The sequence below is a fragment of the Carcharodon carcharias genome, chromosome 9 (assembly GCF_017639515.1).
Source record: "Carcharodon carcharias isolate sCarCar2 chromosome 9, sCarCar2.pri, whole genome shotgun sequence".
Taxonomy (NCBI): domain Eukaryota; kingdom Metazoa; phylum Chordata; class Chondrichthyes; order Lamniformes; family Lamnidae; genus Carcharodon; species Carcharodon carcharias.
The window spans coordinates 135,931,812-135,939,236 of NC_054475.1; positions in this window are offsets into that span (position 1 = coordinate 135,931,812).

Below are 7,425 nucleotides of genomic sequence, written 5' to 3' on the forward strand. Positions count from 1 at the left end.
TTTGTCCGCCCGCCAACCGAATGGTTGAATGGGCAGCGAAAAATTCCAAACAATTAGATGATTAAGGGCCTTAATAGGCTGCTTAATTGTCATTGGGAACGCTGCCAACTCCCACACGCGCCCACTGACTGAAATATTGCATGAGTGTGTGATAACATCAGGATGCTCGCCTGACGTCATCACGTGTAATTTTATATTCGTTCAGGTCGGGCGCGCACCCGCCCAAAGAACACAATATTTTTCCCCTGAAGAGGAATCTAAAGGCACTAGCATGGAAGACCCATCACAGTGCTCACCCACACCCTCAACCAGTGCAGAGACACACTCCTTGGTGGGACCTAGCTTCAGAGTAGCCTCGGGAACACAATCTAGTGAGCACACCGCACTGCCTGATCCACAGCAGGTGGAAGCAGGGACTTCCCAGGTCGCCGGCACTCGGAGGACGGCTGGAGGCCAGAAATCTGCTAAGTCTGAGTCAGATGAGGAGCCTCTGGACTCAGGCATACCTCAGCTGCTGGAGCTGCAAAGGCAATCTCGGGAACATCATGAAGGGATGTCTGCTGCACTCCTCAGATTGCAAGGCACAACAGAGGAGTCCGTCCGCCTTCAGACTGAGATGATAGCACCATTGTGCCAACACACTGAGATAAATACCGGTAGGATGGCAGCCGCCATTGAAACCTTGGTCCGAGACTTCGCTCCTGCACTGCTGCGCGGGCTGAACTCCATTGCTGATGCCACAGCTGGCCTCCAACAGTGCGTACACAAGAGGGGTTCAGGCCAGCTCGATCTGACTCCAGTTCCCCCTCCTGCTCAAGGAGTCAGCCAGAGGCACTTGGGCACCCATAGGGAGGAGGATCAGCAGGTGTACACCCCAGGGCCATCAACTGAGATGGGCCATCTGAATCTCCTCTTCCTGTGGCCCCATCAAATCTAGCTCCGCAGGTGGAGGGGGGGGTGCCAATGCCACAAGCTGTACCCCAAAAACAGGCTGGCCTCCTCCAGGTCTTGCCCCTCCAGAGTTCTCTCAAAGTCCAGCCCGCCAAGTGCATACCTTATATATGCTGTTGTGAAATAGGTCGGCATGCAATCATGCTGATGTGCTTGGATGATCCAGCATGGGAGGATGACTCTGGCGGACTGGACTTACAATGATATGCAACTGTTTTACAGTGAGGCTCCTGACGCTGACAGTGGATAATGCAGCCCGCCATTGAATGGCAGAGCAGATAATTGCAAACTGGTTTCATAACATCGTGAAACCGATTTTTGTCCTTCTCACCATATCGTCTGCTTATGCTGCCAAATGTGCCTAATGCCAGCGGGCTCAGAAAATTCCACCCTAAGTGTGTCCATCTCTTTCTAAGAAACAGTATTTTTGGGTAATTACTGTTTGTGTTATGATCCCTGTGGAGACTGTCACAATTTTCGTAGAGAAATTTGAATACCCAGTTATTAACTGAAAGAAAATAAACCACGGGCAGGATTTTACCGTTGGCAAGCAGGGGGCAGGGCCCAGTCACCGACGCATAAAATGACTTCGGGTGAAACCCCCCAATGTCACCCCGGCCCATTTAAATTTTCAGGAAGGCGGGGGAGCAGCAAAATCAGCTGCGAGCCCGCTGACCTGTCAATGGCCACTTGAGGCCATTGACAGGATCAGTTAAGCAATTAAAAGACCTGCCCGTCCAACCTTAAGGTTGGCGGGTTGGCCAGGAGACATGTAAGGGATTTTTCTTTTCTCTATTTTTAATATTTTTAAAAGTCAAGGCAATCTCCCTGAGGCTGCACTTAGCCTCAGGGAAATGAATGCACTCTTTTATTCACATGCGCAAAAGAGCTCACTCTCAATTTTAGTGATTCCCCCCTTGCCCGCACAGGGAGCACAGAGCGCTTCCCTGCGGACATCATACTGGGTGATCGGCTCCACACCCACTTGCGATTGGGTCAGGCCTGCCCGCCAAACGGAAAATTCAGCCCCATAAGAGTTCACATTTTTAACGAAAACAAATTTTACTGTATTAAAAAAAAATGAAACAAAGCAAATACTACTAACTTAATACCATAGTTTGTTGAGACTAAAAGTATAAACCCAATTCCTTTTACTTTCTCATTCTAATCAAAAATTACCTTAAACCTTACAAGATCTTGATGGTTCATTCACATCTCTTTCTGGAACCAAACCAGACGTGCTGCAGCTCTCTGGAACTTACTTTGATTTCTCCTCAGTGTTCCAGCTATTCTTCAATGTATATGTTTACATGGAGATCCTCTCATTAGCTTTTGGCTAAGTGACCTGCTGACCTTTCTTCAAAACTCCATGACTGTGGAGCTCATGACCCTCTTTCGAGACATGTTGGTTCCACCAAGAAACCCCCTTGTTTACAAAGGTGCAAATGGCTTCTTTGCTTTGGGAACTAAACCCCTTTTTGAAATAGCTGTCGACCTCCTGTCCCTATCAAAAGCTCTGAGATGGGCCATCCCCATTGTTTAAGTTTTCCCACTTCTAACCCTTCTAACTAATTATCCAGCTCTGTTTGAATTGCAGTTACTTCGGGGTTGTTTATCAGTTTCTCGATCAGATGTTTCCATTTACCTACATTTAATTTCAATCCTTAAAACTAAATTTTATACCTCTAAAACTCATGAATTATGAAATCAGATATTTGCAATAAGACCAACAAACCAAAAGAACTGTATTTACTGAATGACCCCAATGAGAAATCCAATGGACAAGCTTTCACTTTTCATAATGTTTACCTTAACAATCAAACCAAAATCAACATAGCTGAAACGTGAATTAACAGGCAAATCACTGTCAGTATAAACAAAACGTTACACATTAAATCATAGATACAACAAAGATAGACCTGACGGAGTTACTGGGCAACTCACTGAGCATACTTGACACTGATTTCACCACAAAGTCCTTCAAACACTTAGGTAAATTTTCAGCTCCTTTTCTTCAAAGATTTATCCTTTGATCCTCAGCTGACAGCAGCACTCGACCAACTCAAAATGTAGAAAATTAGGTATTAAAATAATTTTTGTGTTAGAAAAGCTTTTTAAAGGAGGGTTATTTCTCTGTTTCCTATAAACATTGCAGAGACCTGGGAGCTCATGCAAACTTTAATGCAGGAACCAAAAAGAGGACATTCCACCAAGCTGCAAATCGAGGCTTTTAACAGATTTTTGAAGCAAAGTTGGGAGGGGTAATAGGACAGCGGGACACAGTTAGCTCGGACTCTTGGGGCTTGTGAACGTTTCCGAAAATAAATTTATGCTGTACTGAGATGCAAACACTTTTAAACTGAAGATTATTGAAAATGGCTGTAAGTTGGAACTGTGTGCAGGCAATGTCTGAGTTTAGGAAAGAGCAGAGTCAGGAATCAGCCTGTGGGTTGAGGGGAGTGCTACAGGACCCCCAGTGGAAAGAGTATGTATTGCAGATATTAATTGCATGTGCAATGCAGCCAACATGCTCCACAGGCTTCCCTGTTAACTATGGCATGCCTCACCAGGGGGCCTGACCCACAGCTTAGCAACCTCTATGATAAATGGCATGCCACAACTAATTGTTGTCTCAATTGGCTGAAACCCAAGATTGTAATGAAGGAAATGTCAGATGAAAAAGCAGACGATTCAGATGGTACCTGTTTATATCAAAAAATGTTTTTTTTTAATTTACTGGCTGGAAACCCCTAGTTGATTTCTTAAAAAGACTAAAGCCACATTCCTGTGATTTGGGATCACAGTCAAAGATGGCTGTATATTTGAAATACTGTACCTACTATATTCCAAAATCAATGAAATGGAGACAACCTGCCTGCAAAGCCATACCGTGAACAATGGCCTTGACAGAGTACGAATGAGGGCCTTCTCCTATCTCATTAAAAAATGTCCAGGCAATCGCCTAGGTACTCAACCTGGGTGGAAACAAGCCATTAGACATAATCACTTGGACAATGGACTCTGACTGAGTGAGGAATGCCCAGCCATAATCCAATTCAGTTACAAATGGAATACACCAGCCATGACCATATTTCAGTCACTAGGCATTTGGAGAGAGAAGGCTATGAGACAAGCCAAACCCTTGTTAGTTTAATAAACTGCTTTCTCTGCAGAACAGAACAGGCAAATGTGACACTGAAGATGCAAGACTTTGAGTGGATTCACTTGCTCTCTCTTTCTCCCCCCATCCAGCTTGCAAGTTTTGAACCCTGTCTGCTGATTTTGACTATCCAACAGACAGAGAATTTAAAAATATCTTAACCCAGCGCTGTTGTCCCAAGAAGAAGGAATTGCCTAACTTCATCTTTAAACCTCCTCAACACTGAAAGCAGCAGGACCACTGAGGTCAGCATGAAGCCAACCAAGTTATTGCCCTTCAAGAGCCAAACACCCCTTTAAATTTACTCATCTCTAAATTGCTTAAGCTATCCTCCTATTCTGTAACCTATTTGTGTGAAATTCAGAGTTTTATTTAAGTTCTTTTACTTAGGCCGTGTTAAGTACAATAAAACATTATCCTCTCTTTTTGAAAAACTCAAGAAAACCTGTCTGATTATGGCTTTATGATCACAGTACATAAACAGTTAAACACTCATGAAATTGGCAAGTATATATATTTTAAAATATGTTGCGGTCAAACAAGGAGAAGGAAAAGTGGGGAGCTATTTAATCCCTCTTCACCTGAATGAAACAGTATCCTTGAAGAATTCCATAAACAGAGGGGGCTACAAACCTAAGATGAGGCTCCTTGGTCTCCAAAATAAAACCTAATGAAACGTTATGGTATGATTTCAAATATGCCAACATTGTGTACCTTTACAGGTGCAAATAAAGGCAAATACTGTGGATGCTGGAAATCTGAAAAAAAAACAGAAAATGCTGGAAAACCTCAGCAGGTTTGGCAGCATCTATGGAGAGAGAAACAGGTTAATGTTTAGAGTTCGTCTGACTTCTTCAGAGCACTGACGAACAAAGTGTACATAATTGCTAGTGTTCTTTACAAATATAGAGCAGTGTGCACTAATCAATAATCAATGAAATATAGGTTAATTTCCTTTGATAGTTTTATGTATGTATGAATTTTAACAGCAGTCTGGCTAGACCTTGTTGCAACCATTTCTGCAGGTTAGAGTGCCTTCTCCATTAACCTGCCCTTCACCTCACCTGTCTACTGATGGTAACTCTCCACAAATCTGCCCCCCTTCCTTTTTACCTTCATTTATTTCTTTTTAAACACTCACTCATGGCTTGATCCTTACCTTCACGTGGCACAAGTAAAAATTAAGAATGTAGGAGTGAGGGAAGTACAGCAAACCTTTTCTTGTGAAGACTAATACATTTGGAGAATAAGTTACCAGGAAAAAACACTGAAATGGACAATGTAAATGAGCTTGAGATAATTTGATTTGAAAAGAGAAGGCATTGAAGGACATGTTGGACGGAATTTTACCATCCCGCCCATGACAGGTTTTGTGCCAGGCGGGAGCGGAGAATCCAAAGGCAGGCAAAAAGTTGGAAATATCCCAGTGTAAAAACAGTTTGCAATTCTCCCGATGGCGGGTTCATGGCGGGTCGGTTATCCCACCGACTGGTGGTGTGAACGCCATTTGCATTCATTAGCATGTCATGACTACTTATTAAAACAGCTGCTCACCAGAATCTCACCAGACCTTCCAATCTTGCGTCATGGCAGCAGGAAATTACTTCAGCCTCAAATCCGTTTAAAAAGGGGTGGCATGCACAAGTCGGATCTCGGTTCACTGGTAACTGAGGTGAGTGGAACATACATAGCCTACCTGCTGCAGTACTGAGCTGGTCTTATAGCAATGAATGCCACATTGCTGGGGCTGTAGAGTTGGCCTGCTCCTACTCTATGCCTACATTGTCCTGAAGACTGTGTTGTGGTCCTCATGCAGGCCTCCACTTTCAGAAACACTTCAACCAGGGGTGGGCTTTGAGGCAAGGGTGGGGTTGACAAATACATGGGGGCTAATAGGCAGGGAAGGCTGTGGAATGGCAGTCATGGGGAATGGCGAACACAAGGTGGCTTTTCTGGGGTCACCCTCTAACCCCTTGTTGACGCAGGAGTGAGCAGGAGTCTGCTTAGAAAGAGAGGAGGAAGACCTGCTAGCAATGAAAGCCACTGAAAGACAATGGCTTCATTAGCACTGTTAAAGGGCTACTCAGAACTCAATGGCTTCACATCACAGTCGCTGTATCTCGAGAATAACACATGGGAATGTTGAATTTGTGAATGCAGGCAATAGTGAAGGAGGCACAGCCGTATCATATATGGCATTCCATCAATGAAAGCCTGTCACATGTTCACCAGAATTGACACTCCTAACAGGCCAAAGGGCATCCACTCATTGCCCATGAGCAACTGATTGGTCATTAATTTGCCCCATCAGAGATTAGGTCACTCATCTCAATTAAACTTTAGTGTTCCATGCAGGCCTCAATATGTTACATATCTGTGATGCCATCTTGGTCACCTCAATGTGTGTGCTAGCGTCTCAGGCACAATTAGGGCAGGAAAGAATATGGACCCTTACAGTCTCCAAATGTGTCATCTTCTGAGCTTCACTTTCTTGCCCCTTAAATCATTAATGTCTTCACTGTTTCCTTTCAGAGAGAAGGGAAAAGCACATATGGATCCAGGGCTCAATGCTGCCTTTGTCAGGTTCCTAATGCAATGGAGGAGAGAAGGAGGGAGAGGTGACTTGTGAGAAATATAAATCTCACAGCGCGACACTATCACTGAGTGGGAGGAAGACTAAACCTCGAAATAAGAGCATTCCAATGTACACAATCACAGCACGTTTAGTTGCCAAGAACATACACATAACCATCAAATATATTCACAAAAGTGCAATTTCTTTACCCGTATATTATGATACAGCCAACGGTAAAGGCTGAGTTGTTCAAATCCCAGAGGGAAACTTGAAACAGCTGTCATAACCCATTTTTGCATTTTGTATGTTTTGAGATGCAAGCTTTGAATTCAGTAGTAATAAGACCACCAAGTCTCAAGAGAATTTTTGTAAAACTAAATCAAACATTTATTAATACAGGAAAGATTGTAAACACATACATTCGTCTATAAAATTACTACTATAATAACTACAAAAATCCTTAATTAATCTGACTCTCCGTTACACCACCGTTAAGGCTCATAGATTTAAACAGACACCTGGCAAAGCACACCCTGGAAGGTCACATTCAAAATGAGTTTCTTTAAGCTCTGGGTCCTTGCAGACAGCAGCTTGAGACTTACAGGCTGGAGGCTTTTCACACTTGTTGGATATTAAAATGCCTTTACCTTACACACAATCTCCTTTCTCCTTTATGCATATCTTGCTTTTTGAATGTAAGTTTTCCATTGTATCACTAGGTTTTTAACTTTACCTCTTC